Genomic DNA, 12,947 nt, shown 5'->3' with positions numbered 1-12,947 from the left:
TGAGGAACTAATGAATAGTTTTGATGAGCGCAAGGAGCCCTGCAGGCCCACGTGAATATGAGCTCCACATGTTCTTCATCTCTCTCCTGATCTCAATGTATATTACAGACAAAACCCCTTTCCATTCCGGCTATACTGTGAATAATGCCTATAAACATAGTGACAGTGAACAAATTAAATGTCAAAAATGACAACATCCACAACACTAGAGAGTCATTATTAACACAATGTTATAAAATAACCAAGTCAAGTAAATGTTTGTATTGATTTAGGTTATGTAACGATTTCTCATCATAACTGTCCTGGTTTTCTTGTGTGGGATTAGGTGTAAGATAAGGATTCGTTGTGGGTTTTGGAGACAGGATCCCAATCAGACAGCAGTCTCTCCTCTGTGGTATAGAACCAAATAAAAAGAGGGGAATCATAATCAGGTTTTTAAGAGTCAAGCATTTGTTGTTCTGCAGAGAGCTACAGAGTACTTGGACGTGACTAACTTCATAGAAGGTGAGGTTTTTCAGCAGTTTAAAACTTTACATTTCACTCTGTTTCATAAAGTATGGCTTTGAGTCAATGGATCATTGGAATGCTTATATATATATAATTTTTTAAATTTTGTACTTCATGACTCTTTCATTTTACTTGGTTTGGAATGTGAGGCTATCTGATTACAATATAAAAAACAGGGCAAAATGCATAATCAATTTATAATGCATATTTTTTTTTTAAGTAAAAAAAAAAATAATATTTTTTAGAAACTACGCTTAATGATCATTAAGTGTGCTGATGCCAGTCAATATACTTTTCTTTACATCTGCATCTGACTTGCAGTCCTAATTAGCCCAAGCTTCATTCAGCTTGCAATGTTGAATGTGGAACAGTGAGAACAGGTTAATAATGAATTTAAAACGTATATGTGCATATATGTGTTTTATTCTGTTTCTGTCTTCAATGTTTTGGTCAGGTGTGCAGTAGTACTGGTTGATTTCAGGAACAATGGCAGTCTGGCCTCTTTGTCTGTCTTTCTTTCTGCTCTTTGCTCTGGATGCTTCAGGTAATTGTTGTGAAGTGTATGTGGCCCAGTTTTCTATCTATGCAGTTTACCTCAAATCCCACTGACTGCTAGTTTGGACTTGGACATAAATTTGTAATCTGATTATTAAAATTTTTATATATACATATATATTGTTTTCTTTGATTATTTCAGAGGCAGAACCTCTTACTGGCACAGGCGATGGTGAGCTATTTTAGTGTTACATTTGTTCTGTCTAGTTGTAGTGACAAAAGCAGGGTCGTCGCTGGTGGGGTGAAAGGTGGTGATGATTCTAGGGGCCCACGGCTGTGGACAGCGCAATCACAACACTGAAACTGAGCTCTCTTCATCTGGCACCCTGAGTGAACAACCAAAACATAAACCATACAAACACACAAAAGAGGTGAAAAGCTTAATTCAGCACCTGTGCGCTGTGTTCTGTGCACACAGAGAGCCACGTCTCACCCCTTCAACACCAAATTGAGTTTTGTCTCTTCTTGCTCTTGAACGGACAAATGCATAAAATATTATGTTGTACCTGTCTTGGCGGTCTGTTATCTCTTAAGTGAATGGAAACAGTTGAGAAAGAAATCGGATGCATTGTCTCTTAAAGTGACTGTGCTAATTTACCCAGCTGCTGTGATGTCGTTTATGTTTAATCGCAAGAAATCTAATGAGAGAAAATCACTCACTGCCCTTCACCTACATTACTTTGTCCTTTTAACAAGGAATTCAACTCTTTTTAATTTATACAGTGAAGGACCTGTGCAATGCTATTTTACATTTGATAGTATGGTCTCTGTATCTGGACAATTACAAACTTAAACATTGTTTAACTTGTATCTTTGTTCTGTTTATTTCTTTGTGCTATTTACACAATTTTAAACAGGGACCTGTACCCTGGTCAGACACGGTGTGTATACATACAATATCAATCTGATCTCAGTTTAATGAAAATACTAAAGATTTAAGGCAGCAATAATACTAACAAAACTTTGTTACAGACAACCTTGCAAAAGTGAATATGTGCCTCTGCGTGTATATAAAGGTAGATGCTTTCCGCTTTTTAAACTATCAGCATTCTCTGGATGACTGCAGAGGTATGAGATGCCATCTTATCATAGGGGATTCCTTCATTTCTAAGTCTTGAAATTTTCAGTTAAGTTAACAATAGGTTTTATGTCCGTATTCTCTTTAGAAACCAGTGTTTGGGGCTAGGATGGGAACCTGGGCCTCTTACACAGTTTTATGAGGAGTACACCTTCATACAGGACCTGGTTAAATCTCAAACTCATGCTTCAACTACGACCTGGTTAGGAGGCTATGACTGTGTTAAAGTATGTTTGTTTTACATTTGTTTAGCGTCCATGTCAATGGCCATTCTTTTTCTTTTGTGTATTGTAGTTGTTTTTGAGTTATGTCATAGTATTAAAGTAAGATTAGGATACAGCTGATATGTTTGTGTCATGTTTTGTTCGTACGAGGTTTACTATAGAGAAACACAAACATGTTTTAGATGCATAAACATTATGTACCTGTGATCCAAATGGTTCGTGTGAACATGTTTTTTATATTTATGAATATTAAATAATGCCATGAAGGTGTGCGATGGAAACTGAGTGTCCTTTATGGTGTTCTGTTCACAGGAGGGAACATGGCTCTGGAGTGATGGATCAAAACTGAATATAGAGATATGGGCTCCTGAACAACCTGACAATTACAACGGAAAGGAGAACTGTCTTGGGATGAACCAATATCGTGAGCAACCTGACAATTACAGAATATATCATCACTATTTATTTGTTCTTTCTTCTTGTACAATCCTGTAGTAGCCTCATTTCCACTAGACCAGCCGAATGTAGAACTGCATTTTAACTTCACCTAATGTTTAGGAAATGCTTAATGGGATGGAATGAGAATTGGCTGTATTACCTTAACAATCAATTACATTTATCAGGATACTTATACTGTAACAATAATAGATTTTTTCCCTTCCTGCTAATAGCCTCCGAACAACTGGAATGACTACTCCTGTGCTGATGAACCAAAGCCTTTTGTGTGTGTGCAAGAAATACACATCAGCATGTTTTTTTAACGGTTAATGTAAAATTTTGATTGTCTTATTGTCTTGCATTAAAGGAATAGTTGACCAAAAAATTACCATATTTAAAACATCGCTTACCCTCAATCGATCCAAGATAAAGATCAGAACGGATCTGAACGAATATAACTTTAATCATTTGCTTATTGATGAGAGGTCATTCTCGCAGTGATGGGTGCCATCAGAACGAGAGCTCAAACAGCTGATCATGAAGACATCACAATAATCCACCGACTCCAGTCCATCATTTAATGTCTTGTGAAGTGAACGGGCTGCAAGTTTGTAATCAATTTTTTCATTCTTTGGGTCAACTGCTCCTTTAACTAATTCTCTCTGATTTCTTTACTGAATGTTATTGCAAGTAGAACTCATATAAATATCAAGCAGTGAATGTTAATTGTTTTCTGTGGGGTTCTGTCTTCATTCCCACGATATCGATGTGCATTTTATGGAATGAAATTCCTGAAGATTTCGGTAAACTTTTGGACTCGGCATGAATAAAAGTTCAGCATCAGAGCTGCTTTGCTTTTGTCATGCCATTGTCCGTTGTGTTATATAGGAAAGAAATAAAAAAATTGCTAATATCGAAGTTGTTATAAAAACATAAACTGTTAAAAATAATTCAATGAGGGAGTGTGCCAAAGACAAGATGGGTTTTTGTCAAAATGTCTATTTCATGAAATTACAAAGCTTATAGTAAAGCAGCAGCAATACAAAATACAAAAATTATGTTTAGTAGAGTAACCTTGTGATGGTGATTGGTCCACATTAAGGAGATGCTTCTATTTTTTTAAACACCCCAAAACATGGACTGGTATATGAGATGGCAGCTTCGAATGTTGTTTCCTTCATCTTGAGGAATTTCTCGAATGTATGAGTTGCAGTTAACTGTAGTCTATTTATGTCTTTTTTTCTTGAGGAAATGTCTTGGAAAGTAGTACTTCAATAGCACTACTATTGGAAGAAAAATAATAAATAAATTACATATACATATACATATTACACACATATATCATATGATATCATAGATATATATATATATATATATTAAATATATATATCTATATAGTATATATCCCTTAATCCCTGTTAAAAAAAAGGATAAACGCTTAAGATGTTTGGGGTCAAAAACTTTTAAAGAGCGATTGCATAAGGAAAATTACATACTTTTATATTGGAAAAACCATATATCATTTTTTTTATTTAATTCTAACTATACATTTATGCTGTGGTTTTTGTGGAACTTGTGTTGACGAATTTACCTATTTACTGCACATTACATAAATTGGCACAGATGAAATATGATTTTTTAAAGAACGAAAAAGTCACTTAACTGCATGATCTTAATTAAATCTAAATAGTTTTTGGACATTTGGTCTATGTGTTAGGGATAGAATACTGCCATCTGGAGTCGTAGTCGAAAAACTTTTTTTCTTATAGCGTAAGGAATTAAAGTGCAATGACCCAATGTATCCAATAGATGGTCCCACTGTTTATTGAGTAGCAAACTGGGCTACAGTAATATTGTAAATAGCATGTATGTACATGATGTTGTTTTTTGGGAGGGGGGAAAAAACGTTATTGCGTGGTTATTGAAAACTACAATTTTGAAGTAACTGAAATAAGGTCATAAACACACATACAGAACCTTTCTTCACAATAAGTTATGGGCGGCGTCGCTACGGAGGGGCCTGGAGTGTAGCAGGTGCTTCAGCACCCACCAAGAAGACAAAAGTCACCCCCACAGATTTTTTTCCTGGGAATCAATATATACACATGCTGTAGCCAATTTGTATTTTATACTTAAGATGATGAATAAAAAGAAACAAAACAAACCAACAAAAACATTTGACTCCTTACGCATGACAATAACTCGTGCAAAATGCGATTTGCAGCTGTTGGTGCTTTTTTCGTATAATTTCATTATCGCATTATTAAAAAAAGTGGGGGGGGGCGTTTCCTTGTGCTTAAGTAGGCCTGCCCCTGACTAAAGATTTTTCTAGTCGCATGTTATTAAATTAATATAATAATATACAAAGTCATTTTTTTATATATAGGCATTTATATATTATTCATAAATAAAATATTAATAACCCGTTTTGGTTATATTTATTATTAATTGCAGGAGTCCAGACTTTGTGACCATTTTTTTTCTGCCTGTTTGAAAAAATTATGTGAGCGAGTCTCACTGTTCGACTACTGTGTTGTTCCACTTCACTTAGGCACTCCATTTCTGTTTACATAAGCAGAGAAGTGTGAAAACATGTTGGTAGTTCTTGTGGGGAAGAAAAAAAAGTAATAAAAAAAAAAAAAAAACACCACCAACCTTTGCGGGTGTCCCTCACGTTATGCTATGGAGGCTCTCTTTTATTAACATTATTTGATTCCTCAGTTTTTGCTTTAAACATTCTGTTATTTATTTGTTGGTATATAATACAGCATTTTGGCCATGCCTCATCTTAATAGTTTTTGTTAATAAACATTTTGTAAGCTAGTTTGTCAATTTATCTTACCATTTTATTGTCATCCTTTTTTTTTTCATTAAAAATAACAACGGATCCATCTTTTGTTTTAGTCTTAAAAAGTGAATCATCTTAGAGCATGCAAGCAAAACAGACCGTTATACTTTTATTGCAACATGTGGCAAGATCGCAAAATCGAAAGTGAAAGCATCTGCCCTGACTTCTATAACACAGAAAAAAGAGGAGCTCCGTTCACTAAGACTGTCAAAACCTGGAGCTTGTAGCCCTAGAACTTTTGCTTCAAGAATGATGTGAAAATCATCTTGTTTACTCACTCACAGAAAACAATAGATTAATTTAAATTTTATAAGACCACTTTTGTTTCAAAAGGGCATATGCGAGTAGGCGTGATTGACCATGAATATTAGTTGTGATCTCACACCTGAGAAGACAAAGACCCCGCATAATGAGCTGCATAATGAGCCAGTTTCAGTCAGCTGTGTCACTGAGAGGGAAAGAGTTACGAGAAAGAATGTGAGGACAAAAAAAAATGTGTATATTTTTTATGTTGGTAGTTTAGTTAGAACAATATTTAATTATCCCCAAAATCAATCTTGAGATTCACTTGCGATTGCAGTTAAACAGTTTATTAGGAACAATCAAAGCTGACTTTCAAAGCTGAATTTTTAGCATCATTACTCCAGTCACACAATCCTTCAGAAATCCTTTTAACAATCTTATTTTCAATCTTTATTGTTATTAATTAATTAATTAATTGAAAGAACAGTATCGTTTGTAACATGATTATTGTATTTATCATCACTTGTGTGCTAAATAAAAGTTATTATATATATATATATATATAATATATATATTATATATATATATATATATATTAGACACACACACACACCACACACCAACTCCCAGCTTTTGAATGGGATAGTGTATCTTTGTTACACTTGGACGTAAGACTGGAGTAATGATGCTGAAAATTAGCTGTTGATCACAGGAATAAATTCAAAAATTTTAAAATATATTTAATAGAAAGCAGTTATTTTGAATACTAAAAATATTTCACAATATTCCTGCTTTTAGCAAATGCAACTTTTATGTATTTTGGATCAAAAAAGAAAGAAAGAAAGAAAGAAAAGCAGGCTTGGTGAGCAGAAGTTACATTCTTTACAAAAACATGAAAATTCTTACTGTTCAAAAGCTTTTGACTGGTATTGTGTCATGTTGAAACATATAAATGAACATCACATAGCTGGCATTTCCAAAATGGATATTGTGTTATGTGCTCTGAAGTGACATACTTTTTTTGAATTGAGAACGTTGAAGAGATGGGATGTGGTGGTGGCCTCGCTTGGTCTTAGCTGTGTTTCCAGGTTCCTGAGTGGGCTGCTTATTTGCATTGGCTTGCTTTGCATAAGGTTTTTTTGCACTGTTATTGTCACATCTGAAAATAAAAAAGCAAGCATGCTGTTTTATACAACCTACATTATTAACATTATTGTGATGGTCACTGATACTAGTAGTAATTTATAGGGGGAAAAACAATTACAAAAAAAAAGAAAAAAAAAAAACATGCAGCAATTTTATTTTATCAGTGATATGTACAGTTTACTTGATACATTTATACCTCAGGACGATCACAAACACCAATGAATACATCAGAGCACATATTCATGAACAGAAAGCTTAGAAACATTCATAAACACAAGCATGCTTTGTATGTGCTGGTGTATGTCTGGTGCAGTAAAGAATGATGCGGCGCCAATGGATTTCCTCATTACGACGCAGAAGAACAAGTCTCACCCAGCGCTTGCCCTCTGACTTCACGGAGAAACTGCTGTCTTTTCAGCACTAAGGATAAAACACTCATCATATCCCTGGATCAGATGGGTAATGCAGACCAAACACCTGGGTTTTTTTGACATGCCAACATCTGCCACTATACAATAAAAAAGGCTAGAAATCAGTCATTGTGAAATCTACTGGAAATGAGAAGAGCCGAGTGACCATCATGCTAGCGTGTCTCGCGGACGGGACCAAACTTCCCCCGTACATGATTTTAAAAGCGCAAGACTTGGTACCCAAAGAGTGAAATACCCGCTGTTGGTGGAATTATCGTTCGTGCTCAGAGAAAAAGAGGGGCCTGGATGGAGACTGGCTTGAAGTGGTTTGGGGCAGGACAAAAGTAATGAAGTGCGGGGCACTCAGGAAGAAACAGAAATAAGAGGAACAGTGCTATCTATTTTGGATTGCTTTCCGTGTGACATCTGACTTTGGCGGTCAAAAAGCAACTGCATGCAATGGATATGGTGACCTCGTCATCATTACCAGGAGGGATGACAAGTCAGCGACAGGTTGTTGGACTGTTTGTAGTTATTTGCTCTTGCAGTCGATATCTGTGATCACGGCTTTTTAATTAGAAATATTGCCTAAATTTAATTAATTATCAATTGTGAAACTGGAATTGTCAGAATTGAACAGGGAGGCTAGAATAAAATTTTGTAACTAAATCCTGATAAATTCAGAAGACAAGCAAAAGAGAGCCGAATAAGCATTAAACCTTCGAACAGGCCGCTGGATTTCCGCTGTTTGGGCCAAGTTGAGCGGGTGGAATTCTTTACAGCGCAGTTTTTGTGGTGTTGAAAAAAAGGAAGCATCTCCTTAATGCACTGAGTCACAAGGTACTCTATAAGAATTTTGGTATTTGATTTGCTGCTGCTTTATATAAGCTTTGTAATATTCATGAAATTAGGCATTGTTTGACCAAAAATCATCTTCAAGCATTTTCTTTCTTTGGCACAATCCTCTTTGAAGGTATTTTACAATTTGTTGATTACACACTCGATAAGCAACTGTTTCTATTTATTGCCTATTATAACACATTGCATATGACAAAAGCAAAAGCAGCTCTGATTGCATAACCTTACAAGTATTACCGTCCTCAGAATTGTAATTGCATTACACGACACCTGTATTACTTTTGAGTTACTGTTCACCAAAATAACTACAGAAGTAGACCTTATAGGTACACACTTTAACTTTAGGGTATCTTGACAACACAATTGCTTGTTCTTTGAACCGTTCTATTCATCAAAAAACCTGAAAAATATCTCTCCGACTCTTTTCAACATAATAACAATGGAATAATAATAATCATAATAATTTAATACTAATAATAATAATTGTTTTTTTTTTGAGCAGCAATCAGAAATATTTAGAATGATTTCTGCAAGGAATCATGTGACTGGAGTAGTACTGATGATGCTAAAAAATCCAGCTGTGATGTCTCTAATAAAACTGTTTTAAACTGCACTCACAGTAAATCTCAAGTTAGTGTTTTGTGTGGATAGCTAATATATTCTAAATTAATAAACTAAAAAAAACAATACACAAAATGTATTTTGACCCTCAGGGATCTTTATTGTAACTCTTCTCTCTCAAATCACTTTACCCACCTGTGCTGAAACAAGGCTCATTATGCAGCTATTATGTTGGGTCTTTGTCTTCTCAGGTGTGAATTACAGCATTATGCATGATAGTGACGCCTTCTCGCATATTACCTGTCCTACACAAAAAGTGTCTTAAAAATTTTAATCAATATATTATTTTGTGAGTGAGCGAGTAATCAAGATGATTTGTCACATCATTTTGAAGCAAAAACTCTAGGCTTCAAAAATCTGTTCTCAAAAGTCTTGTGAACAAATGTTTCTGTATGTGTTTTCATTGCCTTATTTCAGTGTTTTCACAAATTTTTAGTTTTTCACTTAACCACACATAACGTCGCTTTCTCAAAAACACAATCATGTACATACATGTCTGCTCACATATGTAGCCCCGAGTTTGTGCTGATTTTTTATCAGTGTTATTAGGACTTTAGCCATTTATATGTTTAATAAGCAACTGAAAAAAAACACAACTATGCAGGGCATGTCCCAAACGTCTTCAGGCCCCACAACACACCTCAGACCCCACGAGTGGTTAGAATTTGCACTGATTTTGGCGCAATATTTACACTGAAGCTCAGAGCAGGCAGCTATGGTAAGGGGACATGACAGTTCCAAAACCAGGGCGCCGAGTGTGCCACAGCTGCCAATTCACAAACACACACTGGCCCAGATAACCCAATCACAGCACATTTCCAGAAGCTGGGCCTTCATTTATTTTTTGGGAACAAGAACTGTTCAAGCCGTTCATGCCAATGACTTCAGAGAGATGGTGAGGTGTTGTAATAATGTAAAATATGTAAAAAATAATGTAGTTTTTCGAAACAACCTAGTGTGAGAGCCTGGTTTAGTACACCCCCAAAACAAAAATCAAGACTTTGTAAAAGGGGGTCCTATTATGCGCTTTATCAAAAGTAATCCACAGTACGTAATGAAAACCCAGATGCAGACATGAAAAATTAAAGAGGAAAAAGCATCACACAAGGTGGGAAAACAGACCCGTCACAGGTACCGAAAAAACACTAGTGGAGCATAGAGCATTCCCACACAATCCCCAAAGCTTAGTTAGCCAAGTATAAATAGAGGTGAGCTAAATGGGTGTAAATCACCAGACAGCTGTAAGCCAATAAGTTTGATGTTGTGTGGATGAAAACTGTAAAGGTCTTGGAGACATTAGGTTCATGGTTGTCCCTACTCTTGACGAAAAAGATAATGATGTCAGTAATCTGACATTCATCAATATGACATTGGCTTAAGATGTTGAATTGGGTTTGAGTTAATGCCACAACCCTAAAAAAGCCTAACAAAAGATCAACGTCTAATGAGGTTTAGAGTTTGGAACATTGTGGGATCGTTACCCATTATGATGTCATAAGAGACATTGGGGTTTGGTTGCCATACCTGACAACTAAATGTCAGTAACTAACTCATCAATAGTACATCTTAGCTTGAGTCGTTACGTTGTTCGGTCAGTTGTAATTGCCACAACCAAATAATCCTGCTATAATAGACAAAAGCAGGATACACGTCTGAGGTTGATGGTAGAATTTGATGACGTTGTTGTGTTACCATTACCCATTAGTGACGGGTCTAGGAGACGTGTTGGGTTTTTGGTTTTCTCCATACCCTGATGCCTAAATGTCGTGTACTGACATCAATATGACATTGCTCTTTAAAGTCGTGCGATTTGGTTAGTTAGACGCGACAACCTAAAACGAAACAAAAAGATCAGGTGGTGTCGAATGTTAGAGTCTGACGTGTGAGGGGACGTGACGTTTTTACTATTATGCTGTCTAAAGACGGACGTTGGGTTGTTGGTGCCCACCACAACACACTACGTCAACACACAACTCCAAATTTCTATAACCATCTCTGTAGATATAACCTCTATTAGTTGATCTTTTTTAATTTTTTTTTAGTTTTTAGGTTTTCTTTGTCGACTTCAACGTCTCACGGCCCAACGTACATGGGATTTGTTGTACTAGCTTATGTCACCATGTGGCTGTCCCCCGGTCCCCTCCCTGCCCTTTAATGCCTTCCTGTCAGTCCCCCCCCCCCCCAAAAACCCCAAAATCCTCCCCTCTGTCCACACCATCACGGTCTAACTAGCTACTAACCGACTCTCCTTTTCCTACGAGACCCAACCCCCCCCCTTCCTATAAGCAAATCACGCTCTCACAATCATCAGACTCTGTGATCTATTTGTTATACGCCTTTTTAGTGTGTGTCGCATTATTTAACCCTACTAATTCCACGTCGAAGCCAACGTCACATGATGTCAATCACAGACATTTCCAAACTCTCCTAGATGTAATATGGGTAACATTCACGCCACGTTCAAACTCTAAACATTATTACCACATTTTATATTTTGTTGGTTTTTAGGTTGTGGCCAGGGTGACAAGAGGTACTTATTATGAAAGATGATAAAAAATGGTTGGGTGGGGGTAGGGCTGTCATCCGATTATGTAGATTTTTATAGTCATGGGTTATCAGGGTTTCTACAGACATGAACCAGTTAAAATGTAAGGGACTTTTAAGACCTTTTTAAACCCACCTTATATGACATTTAAGACCTAAATCCTGTAAAGTAAATACACATTTTATTACATTCATATATGTAATAATTAATGTTAAATTTAAAAAAAGAACGAACAAAATATCATTTGCTGGAAGAAATGATATTTTATTACTATGATACACAGTAAACTTTTAATTGTCAGCAGACAATATTCATACAAAAATATCCCTGCAAAATAACTGCTATTTACTGAGATTTTTTGGTGGAGGGGGGTGTGGTAAACAATTTATTCTGAAAGCAATATTTTCATCAGTGTTCTGTTCTATCAGCTTTTACATACTTCAATCTGAAATATTTTTTATTTACCTTTACAAAAGCCTCTGTTTAACCTTTTTAGATGTTATGCATCATATGTCATTGTCAAATTATTACAATTTATCACCTAAATCAATATACACTATAGGGCTGCTGCTAAGGACGAATTAATCATTAATGGTCCCCCCCCCCCACTGCAAAAAAAAAAAAACTTATTACTAAACTGCATATAAAAAAGTTATTAGATTAATGTTTTTAATATGCATTTATGAATATACAAAATCAAGGAAAGGTTGAGGGGAGAAAAATGCATACTTTCCAACATACTTCTCAACTTAAATCTACCAGTAAGTGCACGGCGGTTAAGTCCACTTAATGATGGAGTAACTGAATCATTTATTCAACTGATTGAGGTGTTATCACGCTGCGTATTCTTTCAAAGGACTTTTCGTTGGACACGCTGTACTCTAAAGTTTGGTGATATTCCTGCAGTATCTCCTGGTTGTGCGTGGTCAAATTAGAAATTAATCTTTCTAATAAGTTTTTTACAATGATTTTGACCATTTATGGGACAATTTTTATCCTTATAAAGCCCATCGTATTGCTTATTAACCGGTGCAGTTTATATCTTTGAGTTCGAAAAATCTGAAATATTTAATCACTGAATTAGAACTAATAAGACATTTGGTGCTGTTATTTAAGCAAATGCAATCCCGTATCAGTATCACCCAACTAATTCCTCTTTAAAATCCAGGGACATAAGCTGTCACCCTGATGTGTGGCCATATTTAGAAGCTATTTTACATACTGGTTTAATGCAATAACATGTGACATTAACTGGCAGTTACAAACTGCATAAATAATCTGAATAAAACAGGTAAAACGTTTGAATACGATATGAATTCATAATTAAAAAAAATGAAGATTACTTTGAAATGTGAAATTAAAACACACTAGAGGTGAGCAGAAGTCCACTGTTAATAAGTGAGCCATTGCGATTCGAACACGAACTCATTTAAAAGGGTGATTCTGTCATGGTCTTGTCATGATCCTGTCTCTA

The 12,947-nt window shown here is 35.7% G+C and overlaps 1 long non-coding RNA gene across 1 annotated transcript; it reads left to right on the top strand.

Annotated features, from left to right (window-relative positions):
• Positions 1-399: 399 nt before the first annotated feature.
• LOC122144116 lies at positions 400-1,961 on the top strand. Its single transcript, XR_006159541.1, has 4 exons — positions 400-504; positions 962-1,051; positions 1,205-1,234; positions 1,920-1,961. It is a non-coding gene; the product is annotated as an uncharacterized LOC122144116 (long non-coding RNA).
• The last annotated feature ends 10,986 nt before the right edge of the window (positions 1,962-12,947 follow it).

The sequence above is a fragment of the Cyprinus carpio genome, unplaced genomic scaffold, assembly GCF_018340385.1.
Source record: "Cyprinus carpio isolate SPL01 unplaced genomic scaffold, ASM1834038v1 S000006590, whole genome shotgun sequence".
In the NCBI taxonomy this organism is placed as follows: Eukaryota; Metazoa; Chordata; class Actinopteri; order Cypriniformes; family Cyprinidae; genus Cyprinus; species Cyprinus carpio.
This window is presented reverse-complemented; position numbering and strand designations above follow the sequence as displayed.